Below are 27,008 nucleotides of genomic sequence, written 5' to 3'. Positions count from 1 at the left end.
AAGTCTGAGAGATGGAAACAGGATGAGATATCTCGTGGCAATGCCTATAAGAATAGTCCCTACAAATCTTTTCGCATGTCTGATGTTAACGCTCTTTCAACGTTTACTGGAGAGATTAATACAGTCTCTGCTGAGAGGTATTTAAAAGAGCTAGTAACATTCCTGGATCTAATGAATGTCCCTATGATTTTAGATTGAAGTTATTGCCCTTTCTTATGGTAGGAAAGGCTAAGGCGTGGTTTGTTGTAAATGAGAAGAAGTGGAAGACTTTCGAACATTTTTGTGCTGCCTTTAGAAAACAATATGCCTCTGCTGATGCCAAGCAAAGGGAAATGCAGACGCTGAGAAACAAACGGTATTCAAGGAGCTGTTGCCTCTCACTTGAAGAATATTGCTGGGACACATATGGCTCTTATTGTAATCTTGTGGATAGTGTTGACCAAAGCGAAGCGCTGAACTTAGTTATTAGTCAACTTCCGCTGCGAGTACGTCAGTTGGTACTTACTCGCGATCCACGCAACATGGATCAACTTACCAGCTACTTGGGAAGATATGAAGCCTCGGAGCAACTCGACGGATGGAGGACAGAAAACCAGAGATTCGAGGACAGAAGACCCAACCAAGCTAGAGTTAGGCAATTGACGTTCTCCAAAAACCAACCCAATTCAGCGAAGGTGTCTGCTGGTAACGGAAGATCTAATCATGAGAACTTCTGTGGTAGCACTCGACAACTTAACAATCCTTCAGGAGAAGAAAATAGAAGCTGGTTCAACAGAAGAAGGAACTGCGAGGGATCACAGCGATCTTCTGGAGAAGGAAGAAGAACGCCATTCCGAAGAAGAAGTTCGTATGGTAATAATAATTTCTCCCCACATCGCGATAACCGGTATAGAGGTAACTACAATTGGAAGAGGAAAGAAAGCGCTACACAGACGGAAGATATCGATAGTGGAGAAACTAGTGTTAAACAATTAGATGTTACCACTTGGAATACGTCTGCCCTGTCCTACATTCCAAGAAACTGAGAAGCAATTGTTGCGTTGAGTGGATGGCCCCAGAGTTTTGAAAAAGAAAATATACTCCATTTTCATTTTGTTAATTTTCTTTTTGTTGGTAGGAGGATGCCATGATACGCACCCACTTATTGTATAATTGAAATGTTTAACATGTTTAATATGTTAATTGTCTATGATGTATTGTTTTGTTCAATTGGGTAGTCTGTATGGTTATGGACTAACCTTAAAACATTTGATTGAGTAGTTTTTAGGTGAGAGATATTATGAATGTTGCTGGATAGGTTCCAAAATAAAGGAATGAATGAATGAATGGGAAATTGAGTCTGTGGTTACAGATGTGATTGTGTAAGTGATTTGTTGCAAAGATAATTTTGTGTTCTAAGTTAGAATTTAAGACTTTATTGTTTACTGTTTGAATATTAGTGTCGATCTAAATATATGTGCGACAATGTGAACATTAATTTATGAAAAAATCTAAAGGCCGTAAAGCCAAATTTGCTGGTACAAAACCAGCTGAATCCAACATGGACACGGACATTAGTGCCATGGAACTTTCCAGCAACGTGGAAATCATAACTTCTGTAGAAGAAGTTAATAAGTTGAATTCTCAGTGTAATAATATAGATTACACCCAACAAATTAGTAAATCAAGTTCCAAAAAAGTTTATGAGCAACAGGTATTGAAGTACAGAAGTAATCATTTAGGTCCGTATGAAATATTTGTGCAATCTAAACATCAGGATGCCTCAGGTGGAAATGGCAAAGGAAACATTGGTCAACTTCACATTTTAAAATTAGGCCAAATAGTCAGCAAAGAAAATATTAGAGGTTTGAAAGAGATAGATAGCCTTGGGAAAAATCTAGCTAGACTTACATTTACGACATCTAATTATGCAAATGATTTCTTTCGAATCCATTACTGTTACAGAATAATTGGGAAGGTTTTGTTCCATCACACCGAGTACGAAGAATGGAAATTATGAAAGATGTACATCAGTCAATAAGTGAAGATGAAATTTTGCAAAATATAAATTCATCAACAGCCAAAGTAATAAAAGTAAAACGCATTGTGAAGTATAAGTACGAGGAGGGTACTCACGTTGCTGTTCCAACTCGAACGATAATTGTAACATTCGACTCGCAATCCTTACCACAATATGTCACACTGTTTTACAAAAAGTTTGATATTGATAGGTACATTCCCTTGATTAAACAGTGCACTAATTGTTTTTATTATGGGCACTTTAGGGCTAATTGCAAAAGTAAATTAAAATGCAAACGCTGTGGTGAGAATCACGAATCGTCCTCTTGCACAAATAAGATCAAGTGTTTCCATTGTAATCAGGAGCACACTGCAATTGACAAAAACTGTCCTGAAAAACAACGCCCAAAGGAAATAATCAAAATTATGACAGTTCAGAATGTTACGTTTAACGAAGCTATGAAGAAAGTCCCAAAAATTAACTATATGTATGTATATGAACAGATATCTACTGGCCATGTTCAGGAAATAGAAAAGACAGTAATGCCATTTACATATGCTTCGATATCTAACAATTCGAGTAGCACCTCATATCATAATAATATAATACAAGATCAATACAGTGTATCTAATAAAAGGCCATTGTGCAGTTCAAAGAAAGCTGGAAAATATTTGGAAGAGACTGAGTCTTCTCAAGGAAAACGCCAGAAATCTTCTCAAACATTGAAACCATTTGGACAAAATGAATATAAAAAGAGAATGACAAACCCTGATTATTCTTTGTCAGGATCTCGAAAAGACAATGCTCCGGATTTGTCGACAACATGCCAACAAAATAAATTATTTGTTCTTGCAGAGGCGGCTCAAGCTATCCAGCCAAATCGGACACAAGAACAAAATTCTACAAAATTCCTAAATAATTTTTCATTATTTATAGAACAATTATGTAGCCTAGCAGGGACTTCGACATTGAACGTTAACCAGGACTGGACTTGCATTGCTACAAGTATTTTGCAATACTTATTTCAACAACCAGCATGCCAGACAGTCTTGAAAATATTACAATGGAATATACGAAGTTTAATTCCTAATAGACATAATTTACAACATATTTTATCTTATTTTTCTGCAGATGTCCTTCTTATACAAGAAACGTGGTTGAAAACTGACTCAACATTGAAGTTTAAAGGTTACAATTGGATAAGAGATGATCGTTTAGATGGATACGGTGGTTCAGCTATAGGTGTTAAAAGAAATATACAGTATGACATTATTTTGTTTCAAAATATAAACAGTCAAATTCAGATTACAGGTGTTCGGATTGCTGATACGTCTTATGTATCAATTTACTGCCCTCCCACAGTGCACCTCCCTGTTACAGTGTGGCAGAATATCGTTGGGCAGCTTCCACCAAACACTTCATTTGTGCTGGCAGGGTACATTAATGCACACCACCCTATGTGGGGCTGTTCTCTAACTGATCGATCAGGTAAAGATATGTATAATTACTTGCAAGATTCCTCAGCTGTATTACTCAACGACGGAACACCTACAATAATCTCAAGACCTAATGAACAGACGAGTGCTCCAGATATAACTATTACCTCAAATGATATAGCTTCAAAAATCCATTGGAGTGTATTAGAGAAGTGTTACAACAGTAATCACATGCCAATTATGATAACCTTTCAACATAATAAAACACAAGACAATAGTCAATATATATCAAGAAGGGTTGAATGGCAGAAATTCTCCGGAAATGTAAACAATGCAATAAAGAATGAATTGTTGAAACAAGAAGTATCGTATGACACATTGGTGTCTCTCATTCGACAAGAACAAATAAATGCAACAGTATCTAATTTTGGATCTAGAAGAAAAGTGACTCCGTGGTGGACAACGGATTGCCAGAAATGGGTAAACGAACGACAAAAAGCATACATAAATTATAAGGAGAATCCTACCATCAATCATTTTATTAGATATAAAGAAATTGCAGCAAAAACTCAGAGGTTCCTAAAGAAATCAAAATCATACTTTTGGAAGTCATTTTGCTCTACATTAACTAAAGATTCTTCTATTTCAGTGACTTGGAAAATAATAAGAAGTATGTCCAATAATAATACTTGTCATTATTTTGGAGGAGATATCAATTCAGCCTGGATAAAAGAATTTCACCGCAAGTTGACACCAGATACGGTTGAAACTAATCTTTGTCAATTGTTAAACTCTATGAAATATCCAGAAACATCCACGTTAGAATCGCTATTCACTATGGATGAATTAGAATATGTTGTTCATAAACAAAAGAAAACGTCTCCGGGTTTAGATGGTATTACATACGAATGTATTCAACACTGGCCTTTGAATGGATATGAAATTTTACTAAATACATACAATTCAATATGGAATAGTGGAGAAATTCCATCACAGTGGAAAGAAGTGGTGATAATACCCATATTAAAACCAGGTAAACAATCAGGAATACATACGAACTATAGACCTATTGCAATGTCATCATGCCTTGCTAAATTATATGAACATTTAATACTGAACAGACTCACATGGTGGGTCGAATATAATCAGAAATTACCGAAACATCAGATGGGATTTAGGAAAGGAACTGGAACAGTAGATGTATTAGCGACACTAATTTTAGATATATGGCTATCTTTCATACGGCGGGAATTTTGTATCGTAGTTTTTCTCGATCTAAGTAGCGCCTATGATTCTGTCCTTCCAAATATACTGTTACAAAAATTGGAGAAAATGAACGTTCCACGTAATTTTATAAAAAGTATTCTTGGATTATTATTAGCACGTAAGTTGTACATTCGATATGGAGGACAGTTATCCACCGCACGTTATACACATAAAGGTCTACCAGAAGGCGCAGTGCTGAGTCCCATACTATTTAATATGTACACGGCAGATTTAGGCTCAAAAATTCTTCAACACACTCGTCTATTACAATATGCAGATGATATTGTTATATACACTAGTAGTACAAATATTCAAGAAGGGGCTCAAAAAATTCAAAAATCTCTGGATGAATTATCATCATGGTGTGATATCAATGGAATTGAAGTAAATTCAGATAAGTCTTCGGTGGTAGTTTTTAATAAGAAGAGATCTCATTCATGCATATCAATAAATATAAACGGAAAAACTATTAGTCAACAAAGAAGTCATAAATTTTTGGGACTTATATTAGATGAAAAACTTAAATGGAAGTCACAAGTAGAACTGGCACAATGTAAGGGATCTCAAGTGTTTAACATAATAAAAATGTTGACAGTTAAGAGAAAGTGGGGTGCTGATCCTAAATTATTACATCAGATCCACAAACAGATGCTAAACTCAAGACTAGAGTATGGTTCCTTTATGTACAATAATAATTTAAGTTGGGCTTTTAACACGCTATCTTCTATCCAATATAGCAGTTTATCCAGGATTTATGGCCTTTGGAAAGGAACTCCAAAACAAGCAACTTTCGTAGAAGTGGGAGATCCACCATACAAACTTAGAGTTAAATATCTTGCGAGCAAATTTTTACTTAAGAAAATTGCCAACACGACATCTCCGATCATACCAAAACTTCAATTGTTAGACTCTTTGATGCTCAACAGACATACAGCAAAATATAAATCCAGATTACCTATACTATATTATGCTTATAAGGACATTAATAAATTTCAAGCTAATATACTGCTGGACAAAAAAAACCGGACACTTGCATTTTTTGTGATAACGCAATGGGTCGATAAAAGCTCTGGTACAAGGGCTAACTAAATGTTGCAGAAACTCAATTAAGTACGAATGCATAAACAAAGTCCGAGCCTATGAATGGTGCATATGGTACACTCGAAATCTAAGGAAACGCCCCTCTTACGGTTATGCAACCCAGAATTTTATATCATCTAGTTTTTCCAGGAAGAGCAGCTCGCGAGGAGCGTAGTGTTTCCAACTCTTGAATCTAGCCACAGGTTCACGCGACAGGGTGGAGATCTTGCTTTCCTCTTGATTTGATTTCAACGGACAACAAGTTTATTTTGAGAATGTCTCTGGTAATAATAACAAGTGTTGTTAACATTTATGCTTGAGTTTTTTATTATTCTTTTACCACTTCCGAACGAATATGTGAAGAGAGGAGGTATCACGGATTTAGTTATCGCTCGGATACTTAACACCTCCCATGAGAGAGTCCTGCAGACGGAAAGATAGCATTATGACTAATTAGTAATTCTGTTTTCTATTTCAGAAAAAAAGCCACTTCCGATAGCCTAAAGTCGCCTTGTAATCAAGCGGTCCTAGATGCAATTCCCACTGGTGGCCCACCTCTCTAGATCATAAATTCCGTTTTCATTAATGTATCTGTGCATAAATTGAAATCTAAAATTTTCTTAGAAATTTACGTGTGCTCGGAACAACCCTTGAAAGGCAAAAGTAAAATGACGTGGAAGTTGTTATTTGTTTTTACATGAACCGCGCTAATACGGACCCCCGAACTCCATTCCTGCAGTTATTATTTTCGAGATTTTTTTCTCGTTGGTCCTGCCACCATAGGTAAGTCCAAAGAGAGGCTTCTGACCCCCATAACCACCCCCTCCCCGTTCAGTGTGCTTGTGCTTTTCCCACTGTATCCTATTTGCACCCATTACACATTTTTTTTTTCATTTTGCAATAACGCTTTCGGCTCTTTTCTTCAGAGTTATTATTTTTGTTTTTAAATGTTTGGAGACATCTGTTTTGGAAAAAGTTCCACGAAGTTTGTTTTAAATGTAAATGTATCTGGACATACAGTGTGGAGTGGGATTCGAACAACAAATATGAGCTTCCGTCGCGAATCGAACCAGCGCTCCTTTCATTATGTTTTCTTTCCATGTTTATTAAAATTTGCTTCCTTTGCTTACTTTCTCTCTTAATCTGGTTATTCGAATACTTTCATACTTTTTTTTCTTATCGATTTTCCCATCGCACTCATTACAGATTTCGGAATCGCGCTTTTCCATATTTTCAGTAATTTAATTCTCTTGTGTATAATTCCTTTGACTATTTTTAATTTGCCGTTAGTCCGAATCAAGAAAATATGTTAGGAAATGTTTCCCGTGTAAATGTTATTGTATGGTGGTTTAAAATTGATGCCAGCTTTTTCTTGCGATAAGGGTTTTGAAAGTGCAAGGGTCTCATGTATAAACGACGGTGGGAAAGGGGAGGGGTGCCTGAAACCTTCCAGACGGGATATGCTTGAAACGAAAAGTAGGTGCAGCATTTGACCGTACTCTTCCATCAGCAGGTAGGGTGCTGAGAAGGCTATCTGCGAGCGAGGTTAGGGGGTGGCGAGCAGCACTGCCACAGCAAGTCGCTGTAAATGATTTCATCGTCTGTGCTGGGTGAAACCGGTTCTTGGTGCTCCTACACTTTTCCGATACATTTCTGGTCATATGTTCCAGATTCGAACTCTGGTCAGGCATGAATGTATCACTGAGTTTGTCCAGTCACAATTTTATAAATTGATAATTCATCCGTATTATCGCGATTAACGCAAGAGGCAGAAGAGTGATGTAAAATAACCGAAATAGAAAGTGATGCATTTGTGGCTGGTGCTAGTGTAACGACGAAGTTGACTCCTTATAAATGATGAAATAGGTAGCCCTTGCGCTCAAATACACTTATACCTTGGGGGGGGGGGGAATCCAACTTATCGCTGATCTCTTACTACATTTGGAATACAGCCAAGAGCGATGTAAAGCAATGCACTTTTTCTCGTAGCGGGAGCGGGGGTTCATTTATTACAAATATCTATTAAAGGATTTAGCAGCAATCCGTGATATACGTAATTATCATAACATGTTGCGTAGCCAGGGTTCTTGGGTCCTAGCCTCTGATAATTATGAGTTTTTCTTTTTCGTTGTTTCTTCAATCTTCATCAATTTCCCTGAAGCATCATCCATCATCTGTCGCCATTGGCTATATGTAAAAGTTGACATAAAATGAGTAAAATTCGAAAAGAAAGCACAAGGATCTACTTTTCTCATAGCTCGCCAAACATGCACATTTCCTTATTTTATTGTATTGGCACATGGTAGCGCAATAACTATCTTCTGGCCTCCTAGATTTAAATCCGTACTTTTTATTCCAGTTGAGTGATTGACTCACAATTTCGCTACTGAAGATTTGGGTTATACGTATTGTGTTTTTGGTGCGCTAGGAAAAAGCAATCCCAAAGGTTCGCACTGAACAGAAAATTGTTCTCTCTTCCAACTCCGTCCCTATCTCTCACCCCACGTCCCCACTATTTAGGTAAACTGGTGTTAGAAACATATTTTCCGAAGATACCCGGTGGAGGCACATAGTAGTTCGGAACCCACTATAAACTGTAGATCCAGTCCCAATTAGCCTTTCTCTGCACAAGTGGACTTAAAAAACAACAATTCAATTCAATTCAATTGAATCATCTTATCAATATTTTTAAATCTGCAGGCACCTGCTTAATTTAATGGATTATACATTTATATTCATTGCGGGCAGAAATGTGAGAGAAAACAATGCATTTTTTCAGGAAATGCATGAGTCAATAATAATGTATATTTTACGGTATATACTCTTTTATATTGCATTGATTCAATAGTATCCTTATTTCCTAAAGCAAACGTTAGTTTCTTTGCACACACCACGCAGGCCCTGCTTGACGTAAATCTCAGATGCAGTAACTTCACGGTCGCCTTTTGCCACCACGCTTTGGCTTTAATTCGAGCCCCGGTGGGTGCTTCGTTCGAGATCCTGCAGCAGTTTTACTCGTATCTATGCCTTGAGCATGTCACTTGCAACGGAACCAATAAAATGAAACTTTCTGCACCGGAATGGGTGTGAAACTACATGCACCAATGATAAGGTGTTTTCAAGAGGCATGTGCCACGTGCAGCATGTCCCTTCGGTCCGAATATTCCTTTACGATATCATTTCATCATGCCTTACACTTCGGAATTTTCAAGAGAGAAGATAGTCCGCATGTTCTTGTGCGGCGGATCTGCTTTCAAGAGTAGATTGGCCAGCGAAGTCTCCCAATCGAAAACATTTGGGCGTTGATGGTGAGAGAGTGGGAACCTAGACAACTGAGAACAATGGAAGCTCTACTGGCTCACGTGTTTGATGTTTGGGAGAGTTTAAGGAGAAGACCAAACATCTGCTCGTGGAATCCTTGCCTCGTCGACTAGATGATGTGCTTGAATCCAACAGCGGGTGGACACAGTATTGAAACTCCGCACTGTTTAACCGATGTTCTTTGCTACATCCCAGAACAAAACTAATAATTACACACATCTCCATATGCAACTTATCTTTCCAATTCTTTCTTATTGATACCTTGGTGCTCTTGGTTACTTTTTCGCACACCTGAACCATTATATTATATTCTATAATATTAATATTCACATTATTGACAGATTTGATTCACATGAAATTCAAATGCGCAGCACACATGCACCCATTCCTAACACTTAACTGTTAGTTACATTTCACCTATCACGTTGCCACAGTTCTAAATCAGGGGTGCCCAGGGGGATGGGCATTATGGCGCAGACTGTGATGGAAATTTGACTGAGTAAACAGGGCACAAGTTGAATTACGTCATCAATTAGCCATTGCTGTTATACAAATAGTCATTTGTAGATTGTCAGGGGAATTGTTACGGGTAATAAGTAATATTAGTGGGGGAGGCGATATCCAACTCTTACATATTAGGCGTTAGATTGATAGGGAAATTATTCTGGGCGATTAATGAAGTTAGTGAGATTTTAAGGTAGCAGGATTGATAATTATTTTGGGGGGCAGGGAATCCCAACTCTTGTGTATTACTATTACGTCTTAGATTGCTTTTTTTGGAGGGAGCAATATCAACAGGAAGTCTAAAATTGGCATGGAAATTTTGTTGGGAAGATTGAGTATTAAATTTGAGGTGGAGGGGAGGGGAATGAAGTTTTGATAAAGTGTTATGTCTTAGATTGTGAAGGGATTTCTGACGATTTAGAAATTGACAAAGATCCGGGCGGGACTCGAACCCGGAACATTCGGTGTCTGGATCGTTAGTCCACCACTAACCGCGCTTGGCCGTAGAGCCGGTTCTCTTTGGTGGCCAAGCGCGTTAAGTGGTCCACTTCCGATATCACGAAATTTCCGGGTTCGAGCCACGGCTTCAGTATTGATATCATGGTGTCAATTTAATCTAATCGTCACTCATCCTCATTAGCCGAAAGTGGCAGAAGAGCAACTTAAAATAACAAAAGATACAAAAACAACTTTAACACTCTAGTAATTTCTGATCTATAGATGCGTATTAGCTTTGATTGTTGACTCTTTAATGATAAGCTTACGATTATTATTGTTAATATGAATTGCCATCCATCAACAGAAGGACGGACCAATCGATCATTTAATTCATGTCTTCTTTTTGGTATTTCTTGTCCCTTCGGATCAGCTTCGAAACCTAAGGAAATTATTAGATGTTTGTCTGAAGTTAGTGACAATGGTTCTTTAAATTCCTGTAGCTCTTTCAGCCGGCGCGGGAACCACCTGCGCAGTGATCCTCTGTTGCCGCGTTTACCTACGAAGGAACTCGTGGTCAATCAACCAATTAGGCCTACCGCTTGGGCAAGAAACGATAACTTTACAAAGTACCCTTCCCCGAAGCAGCCAGCAGGGAAACAGGATTTTGTTAAAATAACCCTTCTGCTCTGTGAATGAACACCGGTTCTAACAGCGTTTCTACTTAATTGGACATTATCATTGTTTTTCCTTTTGATTGACCATATATTCTATCTATATATTTCGAGACATTTTAAGAGATCACCTCTTCTCTCATCTTCAGGCGAACAATTTTTGCTATGTCTGTAGTGTGATTGGAACTATGACAGTCCTTGATTTTACTTCAAATCCGGTGCGGTAAGCAACCAGTCTTAGATGCCCATTCGAAATCGACAACTATAGAGCAAAATATGTTTGAAGTGAAAATCTTATTGAATGAAACATAGCTCTACTCACCCTCACATTTGAATTTTTTTAGATAACTTGCGTTCACTTCGTATAGAAGGCACCACGAGACTGAAAATTTACACTATTTGGCATGGCAAATAGACCTTATTCCAGCTTCGCTGAAAGTTCGATGTATGTAATAATTGTCAGTCATGACGTTCAATGCCCTCTTAGCGTGTGTTGTGATGGGTTACCGTGTTTTAATTCCATTTCATGCTCAGAAAGGCTACCCAAAGTGGGACCTACAGTTGAAAGTGAGATCCGAACCACTAGGCAGTTGTGTCTCCACCAGGAATCGAACCTGGGACTCCGTGATTATAGGGGGTTAATGAGTTCATGGCTTTACAGTTTCGTGAATTGAAGGAAGCCAAGGTGAGAAAAATGTGAAGAAATGTCTTCTACACGGAACTAACTATGTATGTAAAACTTTCTAGCACATCCATTTTCCTACCTTCATTTTATCATCATTACGTTGAATTTTGCACCAGTTATTTTTCACTACGTTCTAGGTCACGTCACTTTGAGTCGTAAAGTATTGTCTGTAATTCAGTTTTAGTATAGTTTGTAGCCTCTCGCCCAAGAATTTTTAAGGTGGGAGAAGGGAGGTGGGGCTCAACTTCTGGAAAAAATAGTGCGAGTTCAATTGAGAATACGAAAATGGAGCGGAATGATTATATTGCTAAAATATCTTCAGGAAAGTAAAGCGTAAAATTGAATTCTGTCTTTGAGTGAGTCCATGACATTGTTTATGTTTGAAGGTAATATATTAAACATGACTATCAGCATAACCGAACGCATATAATGAGATGATTTATTAGTGTTACAAGGCTAAAGGTGTGGAGTGCGGCATGTTGCCTCTTTCATTACGGAATTACACATGTAAAAATTGATCAGCTCTTATTGCGAGTAACCATTATAGGCTTAGACCAAATTCTGGCGTTTATATTTCAAATCCTTTCTCGATTGACAAGATTTTAAGCGGAGCGTCATTCAGTTGTCTGCGAGTGTTCTTCTTGCAGAAGCAACAGCAGCTCGCTCGCACCCACAGTGCCCCGCCCACTCGACGAGACGCGTTGTGCAGAACAGTGGCAGTGTTGCCTCTCTATTCGATCTTTGTATTCTCCTTTGCCTGCCACTACACACACATTTCAGACAATTCTTCCCATACAACAAATGAAAAAGCAATCAGGCAACTGTTAAATGGTTCTTTTCTAGATTTTGTATTAACACTTTCCACTGTCAAGATATGTTAACTTGGTTCTGTTTCGTATTCCCACAATTTGGCTTCGTGCAGTAGGACTTTATATTGCAAGCTTAAAAAAAAGAAAAAACGTTGGCAGGTATTTTAACATTTTAATTTTCATCCGTTTCATGATTGTATGAAAGAATATGGTGGGAAAATACACTACTGAAGACAATATCACTAATAAGAATTGGCCGCAGCTGTGCCCGAGCGTGGTAAGCCGTTGGCTTTTGATCTCGCTGCCGAAATTTCCGGTTTGGAGTTCCGGCCTGGGTATGATTGTTTATGAGTGTTCCTTCATGCATTTTACCATACACTAATCCTCATCGTTGCGATTAGCCAAAAGTAAAGTAAAAAAAGAAAGATAATAATAGTAATAATAATATGAATCTAGCCCCCATGGTTTCTTTATGACTGTCCTCTTATCAATTTCATCGAGTCATCATTCATCCTCATTGTTGCGATTAGCCAATAAATGGTAGAGAAGCTGCGAAAAATAAGATGTAAAATAATAACAGAATTTTCTCCGCAGAAGGAAAAATAAATGCTCCATAACACATGCAATACAGGAAAAGAGTGTCCTGTAATGTGAGTCTGTAAACCAAATGTAACTCAGGAATGAAGAAGTTTACGTGAAGGTTTCGTCTTCTACGAAGCAATACAGGCTTGGATGGCGCAGTGGTATCGTCGTCGCCTTGTAATCAAGGGGTCCCGGTGGAGGCACAAAGAGGTTCGGATCCCACTTTAAACTGTAGGTCCAGTCCCGATTAGTCATACTGTGTATTGTGGACTTAAAGCACCAAATCAACAACCAACCAACCAATACAGGGTTAGAAACACTACAGTTATAGGTTTGGAAACACTGCTCTTCTCGGGAACTACTCTACCAGGCGAAACTAGACGATATAAAATTCCGGGTTGCATAACCGTAAGGGAGAGCGTTTCTTTCGAATTCCTGTGTACTACATGATCTGCCAAACATTCTGTAATATACCTGCGAGCTGTTATTACAATTCAGATGTCAAATATTAAAGTGTCCGGTTTTCATTGTCCAGCAGTATATTATTCGTTTACCTAATGCACCATGCTTCATGACAGACTACTTTAATATGATATCTCCCATGAGGATTCATTTTCATGCCTACCCAAGTAGAGTTTTCAGGAATACAATCCCTACAATTTCAAATAATATATATATCAAGACTACATACATTCAAAATTACAATGTGAATATCACATATATACAGATGCCTCAAAATCAACGTCTGGAAAAACAGGAGCAGCATTTTACTGTGATAATTCAGCAGAATTCAAAATTTTTCCTTTGCCATCGTATCTGTCCATTTACACTGCAGAAGCATTTGCAATACGACAGGAATTGCTTTATGTACAAAAGAAGAAGTTAAATTCAGTTCTAATTGCAACCGATTCAGCCTCTGTGCTAAATTCTTTACAGTTTGCATCATGGTCATGTCATACGGAATGGTACATTGTTAACATAAGAATACTCACACTGAAATTAACGAGATTGGGATATGATATCAACTTTATTTGGACACCTGGGCATTCTTTAATAGAAGGGAACAATATAGCAGATACTTTGGCAAAATATGCAGCGAATCAAACAATCCAACGGCCGCTTTCAATAAAGATTCCGTCCGTAGTTTTGGAATCACACACTAGAAAAATACTATTTACTGACTGGCAAATCTTGTGGACAATTACTGGCACTCAATGCGGTAAGGCCTACTATTCTATACAAGAAAGAATTCCAAAGGAATGTTGGTTTAAACAGATTCAACTCTCCCGGAGTTCCCTCACAACTATAATGCGCTGCAGGTTAAATCAACTTACAGAGAACCATTTTTACAGGAATTGTACAGGAGTGGACATCCAGCGCCACTGACACTGCCTTGTTTACTAACTTCACCTTCATCCTCGGTAATCTATAATCTTACAAAATATCTTAATAAGTCTAATATAATTTTGTAAAAGTGCAATGAAATTTGGAAACTATTTATTATGAAAGGAATAATTGTGAGTAAATATTATGTGCATACATGTATATAATACCAATTGATAAATTGTTAACTGGTGCATGGATTTTGTCCACAACCAATAAATATTTTATATAAAAAAAAATGAATGAATGAATGTTGCTGGATAATGGAAGTGATATTGGAAATGTGAATGTGTTAATTTGTGTAGTCAAGAACTATTATGATCTTAATACAATTTTGTTTGTAATAAGGAGTTTAATTGCGAGTGCAAGTGTAATAATGTTATATTAACATTAACTGACATCTAAATATATTTTTGGTGTGCGAGAGTTAGTAAGGTTTACGTAAACATATCCTTATCTCATTTCCTACTACCTGAGGGCTTCAAAGTAGGCTCGCCGTTGAGGAATAAAAGTAAGTTGATCCATTGAGAATAATCCAGGGAACGTTACAACTTGATAAGAGCTGTAAGTTCCTAAGACTGTAGCCTTCTACGACCTGGGTTCGTGCTTAGGATGTCTGCATAAGGTACCAACTCCCACTACTACTCAACTTGCTGTACACGCGTAAACCAATGAAAAACCACTTCAATGGGCTGTTGCTCCATGGAATTTAATTTTATTTACTAATTTTAGTTTTTAAAGGACTTACATAAGTTTTTATCCGATGTTGGTTCCTATCAGACCACTTTTACATTTTCTTTTTCAAAAGATTCCGCTCCCGTCAAATGAGCACAACGTGCAACAAAATCAGAGGTCCCAGACTTGGATCGTAGTCAGGCATGGTTGCCTTGTCGCTATTTATTCAGGTCATCATTCATCCTCTTCGTTGTATTTTCCCTATAATAAAGGAAAGCGAGATAAGGTAATCCAATTAGAAACGAAAATTAGAAAATTCATCTTGAAGTTGCAGGAGTTGAGTTCAACAAGCTCCCACGAGTAGAAAAATGACAATAGAAAATGCTGACAGGTAATTTTCTTGTCTTCATCTCATGGTTACATAATATAACTATTCAAGTTCGTGTTTCAAGTCCACTTTATGCACAGTAAGGCTAATCGGGTCTGGACCTATTCATCATTGAAATAACACTTACCTTACATGAACACTATCAATAAACACAAATTAGCTCCTAAAAAGAGAACTGCACCATCCGCCATGTTGTGTGTCGTCTACAACTACAATGGAGACTTGCGAAAGAAGTTGGGACCATTTATGTTAGATGGCAGCAATGTATAGACGACAAAAGTCACTTTGCCCGCCCTGGCCACTTTACCCACCCTTCCCCTATATAGATTATAATTTGTAAGTTGTTACTCATTATATTAATTGAAAATCTATTGTTACTTGTAGAAGACAGACCTCCTGCTGCCTCTTAATCTGCCAATTAGTGTGTCTTATCCCGGGGTGGATGGGCAAACATCAAGGCGGTACTGAACCTCCATCCAAGTGTTCTTCATCATTTGATGAGTGACGGAGCCACATGCATCGATAATTCTTTCACGGAGATCATTGAGGTCTTTCACAGGTGTTTGGTAAACCATAGTCTTCACATAACCCCATAGGAAAAAGTTCAAAGCAGTCAGCGTGGTGACCATGGTGCCCATTTATTGGGTCCACCCCTCCCAATCCAATTACCAGCGAAATTGTTATTATGGAAGTTAGTAACACAACGGGCATAATGTGGGGGGCCACATCCTGCTGAAACATGTACCCATGAGGTATACGAGGTACAGCATACTGTTGCAACATTTGCAGGTAACTTGCACCTGTAACTGTAGCTTCCTCAAAGAAAAAGGACCCAATTACGGAATCTCGTGTCAAACCACACCACACATTCAAATTTGGACTGTCGCGATCATGTTCAATAACTGCATGGGGATTCTGCTCACCCCATATTCTACAGTTATGCCTATGCACTTTTCCGGAAATGTGGAAGGTAGCCTCATCTGAAAATGTTACGCGTGTCAGGAATTCATTGTCATCATCAATGCGTGATAGCACTTCACTAGCATAATCAAACCTAGCGGGTTTATCACTGCACTTTAGTTTCTGAACAAGCTGTAACTTGTAGGCTCTAAGCCTTAATCTTTTATTTACGATATCATGCACAGTAGAACGTGCAATTTGAAGTTGAGAACTAGCACGTCTCACAGATTTACGCGGGCTTCTCTGGAAAGCTTCCTGAACTGCAACCACTTTATCCTCGCTCACACGCTTCCGACCACTACCTTTCTTCCTCAAAAAAGACCCTGTTTCTAGCAATTGTTTATGCCATTTAACAATGTAATGACGTTCTGGTGCTTCCTGTCCATATTGTTGACGGGATCTTCTTTGTACCGTTACAGGAGACTTCAATTCTGTAAACCAAAAGCAGCACTCAACTTTCTGACAAACAGTAAACGGCGCCATTGTGCAGACTACTCACGAACAAAGCCGCGCATGCGCTTAATTATGTTACGATTATTTCCGTTCTGATGGTAAAAAAAAATTCCATTCTTCCCTCTTCCAAATAAACGTTTTTTGACATTTCTATCGTTAACGATTGTTAAGATATTTAAATTCCTTATTGGTATATTTTTTCTGGGACACACTTTATATATATATAAGTATTGTTGAAGAAAAATTCGCACATGAAAGGAATAAATGTATCTATCTATCTATCACTTTCTCTTGCTGTATCTTACTTGAATCTATTTTTCTATTGCTTTCATTTCCTCTCTAACTTTATCTTTTGCCTTTCCTCCATCTTTTTATCTTTATTTCTGATTCTTCTCTTTCTCTTTGTTCCCTTGTCTCTTTCTTCTCTCATTCTATCTAATTACTTTTGTCCTCTGTCCTATTTCATTCTATTTGCTCCATTTCCTCTCTCATTCTATTTCTCCCGTTCAATTGAGTAGCGTCCACTGAAGAGAGCCGTGGCAAGCGTCACTTGCATAGATTTTTCCAAAGTTCTCCTAGAATATTTTCATGTATTTGTTGCTATCTGCATGCTCAATCAGAGGTTAAGGTGTTCTCACCACTCACAATATTTTCATGTTTCCTTTTTAACTGCGCTGCTTCCCCATCGTTGAAAGTGTGAGCAATAACGCACCGCAACTCCGTTCCTGCAAATCAGTTCCTGCTGGGACACTGGACATCAATTTTATTTACTTAATAAACTATGAAGTTTACAGTCAACGGCAAAGATAATGGTAGGCAAATTATCCACCACTATTTTCATTACTATTTTATTCTACGTCCTGTGTTGTTTTAAGGAATGAAACTACGTAATTGGTTCGAAACAGGCATTGCCCTCTTCATATTGACGTCATTATTTCAATTCATTATCATCACATTGTGTAATACAGACCGAATGACAATGGTGGTGGACAACTCGTCTAATGTTTCTTTCGCCGTTGGGTGTACGATACAAAAGTCCATTCTTTGTTACATTAATTCTTGTAAACAATAGGTGAAGAGGAAAAGAGAAATTATTGTGTTAAATTTGTCTCCTGTCGGTGAACGGTCCGGAAATTTTGAGAAAATAATTTATTTTGGTCAGCACTATTCGTTTAAGATGTAAATGAGAACCTATTTTCCTAAAATGACAGACGTGTTAGATCTTGCGTTTATATAATTATTTACTTTGGATCCAATAATAATAATAATTAGTGATCTTTCTCCGGCGGTACGCGATGGCACCCACACATGCAACTTTTTATAGGTGAGAATGAAACTAAACACATTTTATTTTAACGAAATAAATTATGTGTGTCTCTGTGTGTATGTGTGTGTGTCTACATAGATTCGTTTTGAACAAACCACGATATTTAGAGTAGTTCGTATGATGAACAAAATAACAAAGAATATTAACAAGCCAACTTGAAGAGTACCAAAACCTTTCATCCCAGAAAAAGAGTACTGATGATAATAATAATAATAAATGCCACTGTTATATTAATATGCATTAATTATTATTATTAATAATAATATTAGTAATAGTAGTAGCAGTAGTAGTGGTAAATGTAGTAGTAGTTGTAGTCAGTTTCTTCCGTTGTTGACATTCTGACTCTTGAATGAAACCACTTTAAGCACTGGGTTTGTCCCAGCCTACCCCTCGTGGACTTATGTTGTTTCTCCACGGTTCACCTGCAAGTTGACACAGAACTATGATCAGCCGAAATGCGATGACGAAACCACTTACTTTTTCTCGACTGTAAGTGTCTGGAAGTGTTGCAAACTCTGCTCTATAGTTCATTTATCTTACTCGTGCACCGAATTGAACGAAAGTCTCTTAAGAAAGTAAATCCGTTACGTTTGGCATTGTGCCATAGAAGTATTAGTAGATTTTGCTATTCTTTTTTATGTATAAGGTGTACAAATTAATTCTAGTTTTCTTTTTAAGAAAGCAAATGTTTAATCATGACCAAATAGTCGTATATTTTAATCGGCGGAGTAATATCTTTTGGAATTTACATACTTTTATTATATTTCGGGCAGCTGGCAAATTCCCTGGCGATAGAACGACGGCGGTTTAGAGTCTATGAACTAAACAACCAGATGGTGCTACAGAGACCAGGACAGTTGTTAGTTTGAACGGGCCAGGTTTGGGAAATAAGATGCATGAGGCAGAACTTCTCAAAAATTGAATAGGCCATCTACTTAGTTCCTTTTGCGTGTGTGGCATGGCGTTATCATGCAGCTATATAACCAGTCGAATCCCAATGCTAGTGTTGCACACGAGACGGGACAAGCGTTTCAAAATTCGAGACGAGACGAGACACGGGATGGGACGAGACGGTTCGTGAAAAGTCTCATCTCGTCTCGTAAGTTTCGAAAGAAAAAAATACAAACAATTAATCAGTTGCGAATATTTATTTACTCGGAGTAAAGGATATTCTTTGGAAACCCAAATCAGCGTCTATTACATAAAAAAAAGGCTTTCTTATTTAGTTTTTATACTCTTCCGAAATCCAGTATTACTTCCATTTTTCAATGTCCCTATTCAAGCTTAGTTATTTTAAGCTGTAATAGTACTCCAGATAGAAGTACTTTGCTAAAATACCGATTCAGATATCTATCTGTATAAAAATATTGTGAGAGAAAAGTATTCTCGATAATTTCTTTGAATGGAAAATTTATGAAAAATATTGTAAACCTTACGAAAATTACGAAAATGCAGGCTTTGTTTGCTTTCATAGTAACGAAATTATATTATATTATTTTTCCTTAAAACAGCTTAAATATATTTAACGCCTTTAAAGTAAAAAATACTGCTATAATGCGCAGGGTGGTATTTGTAGGGGGGATGAGGGGATTTCCCCCCCTCTGGGTACTTGTATCCTCCTCTGCTTGATAAATTTTATCCATGGGAGGAAATGTTATATGGCATAAAGTCATTATCTCATGCTGTCCCTAGACAGTCAGTAGAATTTCCCCCCACTGGAAATTTCTTAAATACCACACTGAACAGTTAAGTGAGACATACGTACAATAGTTGTTATCTTCACAACACGATTATTTCCTCCCTTCAAAATAATCGGCGAAACGGGAATTCCCCTTTCGCCCAAATTTTTACTTGAATGGTAAATATGATATAATGTGCCTCTGGGTAATTGAGCGAAACTGGATTCGGCAAAAAGGAAAGACATGGAAACTAAAATTGGAGCAAGAGAACACCTGAATTCTGTGAGGAAATGTAATCAATTTGTGGTATAACTCCCCTGGGTGATCGTTATCCTCTCCTGCTTGTCGCGGTGCTTCGGCACGAAGAATTGCATTTATTACTGTTGGTTCGTTCGCAAGCGACACTTCTCGCTTTTCGCCTGTCCTGTTTTGTTTGTCGCATAGGTGAGACCGATGTAAGAAGTGACCAGACCAAAGTAACAACCTATGTCAATTTCCGAACCTAAGTAGCACTACCTGCTGCACGTGTCGCTGGGAAAAGGTATTCTTTATCACTGCTAATATCAACATCTCATTTCTAATTAATGTCTTGATTCGGTTAAACATTCTCTTATTTCTCCATATTTCGGGATGTTCCAACATGTTCGATTCTTTAGCAAGCTCTTTCGAGTTACTTCTGTAAGATTCCCCCTCGCAAAACGTAATTCACCACACGATGCCCGTAACGAATTTGCCCAGACTATACCCCAGGCCCGTAGCTAGGCAGGGGCCAGGGGGGGCTCACCCCCCCTGGCATTGTCGTCAGCCCCCTGGTATTAGGTAAAACTATTGCATAATTTGTTTGCCGTTTCAAGTGAAATGTAGAGAGTGGATATTATTTGCTCATAACTTGATAGAAGGATAAATTCACAGTACATGAAGAGCAGCTATCACATTTGTTCATCTTGTTTATAAACCGAAGTTTAAGTAACAGGAAGTATTTAGAAGGTTCTCCAAATTTCTTCCACAGGGGATCTATGCACCTTCGCTCCCCCTCTTTCGGCTTTCCCTTTCCATCTGCATCAAAGGTCATCGGCTCCCAAGTTTTGCGAAGGGAAGTTTTATTGCCCGGTCGGGGGTGGAATATAAGGGCTTGCCCATGCCCTGTCGGGGAAAAACATTGACAAAGACACTTTGTTGAGTTCTTCATTCGTGTAAAGAAGGTTTCGCGTTTGCGCGGGTGTTATTGTGTTTCGTATCTTCGTAAAACTGATTCGTGTGATAGTGAGTGGTTTTAGTGACGAATAATATAACCATCTTTCGTCCTTGGTGTGTAGTATTGTAATATTTTAACGATTCCCCAGCACCATGGATATATTTGTAATTCGTAAAAAAAACATCTGAATCTTTGACCACGGCGACCACCGTACCTACTCTTTCCCCTCTACGGCTGACTCCAATCAAGAAGAGGGTTTCTTGCCCACAGAAGTGAAGGACATTTCCAAACCAAGTGAAGAAAGTAAACAGCTAAAACTCAAACATTACCCCCGAAATGCTGATTGACGGTGTTTTCAAAGTCACTGGTTTAAAAGGTTCAAATGGTTAGAGTATTCACAATTTCTAGATGCAGCATTCTGCTATGCTTGTAGACAATATCGGCCTTTCGGATGCAAAGAAGTGGCCTTTGCATCCAAAGGCTTTAAGAACTGGAAGTCAGCTCTCGATAAAACCAAAGCAGGGCTAGTGAAACATGATGCGACACTTACACACATAGAAGCAATGTCAAGGTGGGCAGAAAAGCAAAACCGTTCGTTGGTGGGAAAATCCATTTCTACACTAGTCAATCAGAATGTTCTTGAAAAGAATCAATATTATATCAAGAGCATTGCTGAAGTTATTCGGTTCCTTGAAATAAACGAATTGCCTCTTAGGGGAACGCACCACTTAGAAGAACATGAGGAACAAAGCCTGTTTCGAAATCTTTTCGAGTTCACGCTTCGAAAAGATGAGAAACACTGTCAGCTTTTGATGCAGAGTCTTTTGCAGATCTAACACTAAATATTTTTCAGAAATATGGTTTGGATAGTGCAAAATTGCTCAGCCAGTGTTTTGACGGGGCTTCAGTTACGAGTGGGAAGAAAGGGGGTGTGCAAGCTTTAATCCAGCAACGGCTTGGGCGTCTAATTCCTTACGTTCGTTGTTTTAACCATCGGTTACATCTGGTAATTGTTAAATGTGTGGATGAAATTTCTCCAATTAAACACCTTTTTCGAACAGAGTTCCATGTTGCACAATTTTCTAAAAAAGGGAAAAGTTGCAATTTTATACGAGGGGAGAAGTCTTTCGCGACTTTTAGAACAACGTTGGTCAGGACATTTAAAAATGACGAGAACAATATTTGAAAACTACAGAGATATAATTCATGTTTTGCAGTTGGTGAAAAATGGAAATTTTAACGGGGATGACGTAGCAGCAACTGTTGGTTTGAAAAAGATCCTTGAAATATTAAGCCCAGTTGATAAAATGCTTCAAGCACGTAATGTTCATTTGGATGCTGGTAGAAAGATGATTGAAGCTGCCACAGAAACATTAAGGAGCATGCGTCAGGAAGATGTGTAAGAAGGCATTCTGCAAGAAAGTAATGTACTGCTAGAAGAGGATGGAATTCATGACGAGATTGTTGAGCACCCCACAAGAAAGAGGCTTTCTTACGAATTATTAAATATGCAAGGCAACCCCCGAATGTTGTGGAATAACTTAAGAAATTTAGGGCTAGGAATGAAACGTAACGTAGATCCTACTCGTGTTTCGTCCCTTGATGAATTAAATACACATTTTTCTCTCTGTAATTCAATGAACAATGATGCTAAAAATGATACTATTAGAGCTATAGCAAACCACAAAACAGAAATGATAGAGTTCAATTTTAACCCAGTCTATGAGTTCCAAGTTGCAACTGCAATCGGTCGGATCAAATCTGGTTCTGAAGGAGCCGACAACCTCCCATTGCGACTAATAAAGCTGATTTTACCTCATGTATTGCCATACATCACCGACATTTTTAATCTTTCTCTGCGCTCTGGTATTTTTCCAGATAAGTGGAAAATAGCACACGTTCTTCCTCTCGCCAAGACTGACCCCGCCACTTCCGTTGACAACTTCCGACCTATCAGTATTCTTCCCGCGCTATCCAAAGCATTAGAATACATTGCTCACGACCAAATCAGCCGACATACAAATGAAGTTCTGGCTCCGTTTCAGTCGGGATTTAGACCTAATCACGGCACTAGCACCGCCATGACTCACATAACCGATGACGTCAGACAAGCTATGGACTGCAGACAGGCGACAGTTTTAGTTTTATTGGACTACACGAAAGCTTTCCAGTCACTCGACCATGATATTCTCATTTCCAAGCTAAAATCATTTTTTAATTTCACCACCTCTGCAACGGACTGGGTCAAATCCTACTTAACTGGACGTAAACAAAGGGTGGTTTATGATGGCAAGTGCTCGGCGCTATCTGAGATCACTTGTGGCGTTCCGCAAGGTAGTGTACTCGGCCCTTTATTATTTTCTTTATACATTAATGACCTGCCAAATATCTTGAAACACTGCCGTTATCACCTGTATGCCGATGACCTCCAGTTGTACTATTCTGCACCCCCAGCAATGTTAAGCGATGGTATTTCCAAGGTTAATGAAGATATAGAGAGAATTGTTAACTGGTCGCTAGACAATGGCATGTATATTAACCCTAATAAAACACAAGCAATTTTGATTGCTTCCGATAAACTGAAACGTTACGTAGATCTTAACATTCTGCCTTCCATTCTTGTAGATTCGACTCACATTCCATTTAACCAAACTGTTAAAGATTTGGGAATTGTATTAGACGGAAATTTATCATGGTCACATCACACGAGTTCGGCATGTAGAAAAGCTTTCGCATCTCTGTATTCTATAAGACGTATGGGCAAGTTCCTCCCCACCTCAATCAAGGCCAAACTATGTCAGTCCCTAGTTTTATGCCATTTAGATTATTGTGACGTAGCGTATTCCGGCTTAACAGGTGAGTCAGCTAGACGTCTGCAGAGTGTTCAAAATGCCTGCGTACGATACATTTTTAATTTAAAATATTGGGACCACCTATCACCTTATTTTCTCAAATTGGGGTGGCTACGTATGCAAGAAAGACGAACGCTGCACACTCTGATTTTACTTTACAAAGTTCTCAACCTCAAGTCACCTTCCTATCTCCTCTCTCGCTTCCAATTTCTTCACGAATTTCACGATCGCGACACCAGATCACGCAGCTCCTCAGTTCTCTCTATCCCCGTCCACAGATCAAACTTCTTCTCCAACTCTTTCTCCGTATCGGCTGTAAGACTATGGAATCAGTTGCCAGAAAGCACTAGAGCAGTAAGCTCCGTCGGTTCCTTTAGCAGACGTGTTCGCCACTCTCTTCAGAGTAGTCGTTAGATCTTCTCCTGTCAAGCAGACTAAAAAGCATGTGCAAGTGAACGAATTTTTAAAATACCTTGCAGTTACTTAAATACAATTTTAAATTTTGCATTCTTTCATTCCATATTTAGTTTTTTGTGTATTATATATTTTGTATTTTGTGTGTTATATTCAGGGCTTTAAGACTTGTGTGTATGAGTATAATGTGTGTGTGTGTGGACCTATATGAAATGACGTAGTGTACTTTGTGTATAATATAATAATGTATAATTTTAAATGTATGGTTGAGTGGAAGAAAAGGCTTTGTACGGCCTTAACTCCGCCATTTAAAACAAGGCATTAATAAATAAATAAATAAATAAACAAAATACACAGTTGCAAGACTTCGTTATCACTGACATCCTAGGAGAGGAAAAGCTCACATCTCTCACACAAATATTCTACGAATGTTTAGATCTTGTGCTAACAGAAATAAATAGACGTTTTACCAATAACGACGACTTATTGGAGGCTATATCATCGGCTGAGTCCCTTCAATTTAGCAACATTGAATATTTATCAGCCTTTGGAATCACCATTCCGTCAAAAGAGGAACTAACTGTTGCCAATGCATATCTCAAGAAACTGGATTCCCCTGATACTTTTAAAGAACTGTACAAAACTAGAATGGCCTACGAAGACACTTATGCTCTACTTGCTGGCATAAGAAATTTTGCATGCAGTACAGCGTTGTGTGAATCCACTTTCTCTGTGTTAACCCGCATCAATAGCCCTCAGAGACTGTCAATGTGCAGCAAGCGCCTGGCAAATCTTGTTTTTCTGGCATTTGAGAAGAAACGAGCATCGAACATAGATATGTCGAGACTGCTTCACAGGTTCAACAACATGAAGAATCGCCGACTCCAACTTTTTTAAGGCAGAGGTATGTACTGTAGTCACTATTATTGAATATTGTGCATTTTTCATATGCTAACTAACTAACTAACTAACTCTCTAGCCTTCTTAAATCCGAAGGTTCATGGCTGCAGCAACACAGGCCTTCCATCTTTCCCTATCTTGAGCAAGATCTATATACTCTTTTTCCATCCCTACCGATTTCCCTTAGGTCCATCTCAACGTTGTCCCTCCATCTTCGTCTTGGTCTTCCTACAGGTCTCTTACCATCAGGTTTCCCAACAAGAATCCTGTAAACTCCTCTTTTCTCTCCCATTCGTGCCACATGGCCTGCCTACCTAAGTCTTCTTGATTTAATTATTCTAATAATATCTGGACATGAATACAAATTATGTAGTTCTAAATTATGTAACCTTCTCCACTCACCTGTCTCCTCATCCCATTTAGGTCCAAAGATTTTCCTAAGGATCTTATTTTCAAATACTCTCAATTTATGTTCCTCTTTCAATGCAAGGGACCAAGTTTCACATCAATATAATACTACAGACAAAATTACTGTTTTGTATATTTTAACTTTTAGTTTCTTAGATATTAAACGAGAAGACAAAAGTTTATGAAGAGAGAAGTAACATGCATTTTTCATATGGGATACAAATATTTGTGTAATCAAAAGTGTATGAAGTGTTTAGTAAGGAATGAGGTCAGTAGCATTCAATTAACACTTCGAGAGATGACCGTGTTTTAGAAGATATTGAAAAAGAGGGTATTATTTGTATTATATTTCTATTTCTTTAATGTTTTATATTAACTTAATGACCCCCTTAACACACACAAAATAGCTTACCTTTATTTAATGTGAAACGTTTTTTTTTTAAAAAAAAAAGTCACCTCATAAACCGTGAGCCCCCCTAGAGATCAATTCTAGCTACGGGCCTGCTATACCCTCGTGTTGCAGGTATCTTTACTTGAAAAATCCTGAAATTTCCTCAACAACTGCTTCCCCAAGGACTTCCTTCCATTTATCCTTGCGCCAAACGATGTGGAGGTAGCCACTGCCATTGTTTAGTGTAGGTCCTCTTCCAGGCTTATTGGGGACAATCGTCATAAAATTCTCGCCAGCACAAACAGTTCATTCATCGCGACCCCTCTTCTCAAAATCAACAGATCCATCCTCAGTCCATCGCCACATATTAATAAATTATGAAATTATATCTCAGATGTTTGCACATCGTTAGCATTCTTTTAGGCATTCGTTAGCACACTATTTATTTTAATAAGCACACAAATATTAATCAAGATATTAGTGAGTTTATTGTGGCGGTTCAGGCTTGATATTAAGATAAAATCGCCACAAATCAAAAATCTATTTTTGAGCAACCAAATTGTACTATCTTTTAGGCATTCGTTAGCACACGAAACCACACTATTTATTTTAATAAACACACAAATAATAATCAAGATATTAATGAGTTTATTGTGGCGATTCTGGCTTGATATCAAGATAAAATCGCCACAAATCAAAAAAGTAGTTTTCAGCAACTAAATTGTACTATATTTTAGGCATTCGGTAGCACACGAAAGAACACTATTTATTTTAATAAGCACATTATGTGTTTCGAAACTAATAATCTCTTACAAAATTACAAGCTCACTCTAAGCTTTAAAATTAACTTGAAATATCAACTTACAAAAATAATGTACATGTTGATTTTTATTACTATTGATCATTTTAACAGTTCGTAGAAAACAATGTTTGTGTGGAAAAATTTAATACGAAATTATTACTTTGTAAAATTTGTAAGTAATTGCTCAAATTTTGAATATCATGAAGTATGTGATACATTATATATGCATCAAATTGGGTGTCTGTCATGAAGATGTCTAGTGAGAGTAACATTATAGTCTCGCAGCACACACAATACTGTATATATAGCTAACAAAGGTGTTAACATGGAGGATGTGTTGTCCCTTAATTATTGCATTGGTTTTAGATATTTTAATTAATGGATGCAACG

Source organism: Lepisma saccharinum, chromosome 10 (assembly GCF_977018435.1).
Source record: "Lepisma saccharinum chromosome 10, izLepSacc3.1, whole genome shotgun sequence".
Classification (NCBI taxonomy): domain Eukaryota; kingdom Metazoa; phylum Arthropoda; class Insecta; order Zygentoma; family Lepismatidae; genus Lepisma; species Lepisma saccharinum.
Note: the sequence above shows the minus strand (reverse complement) of the source record.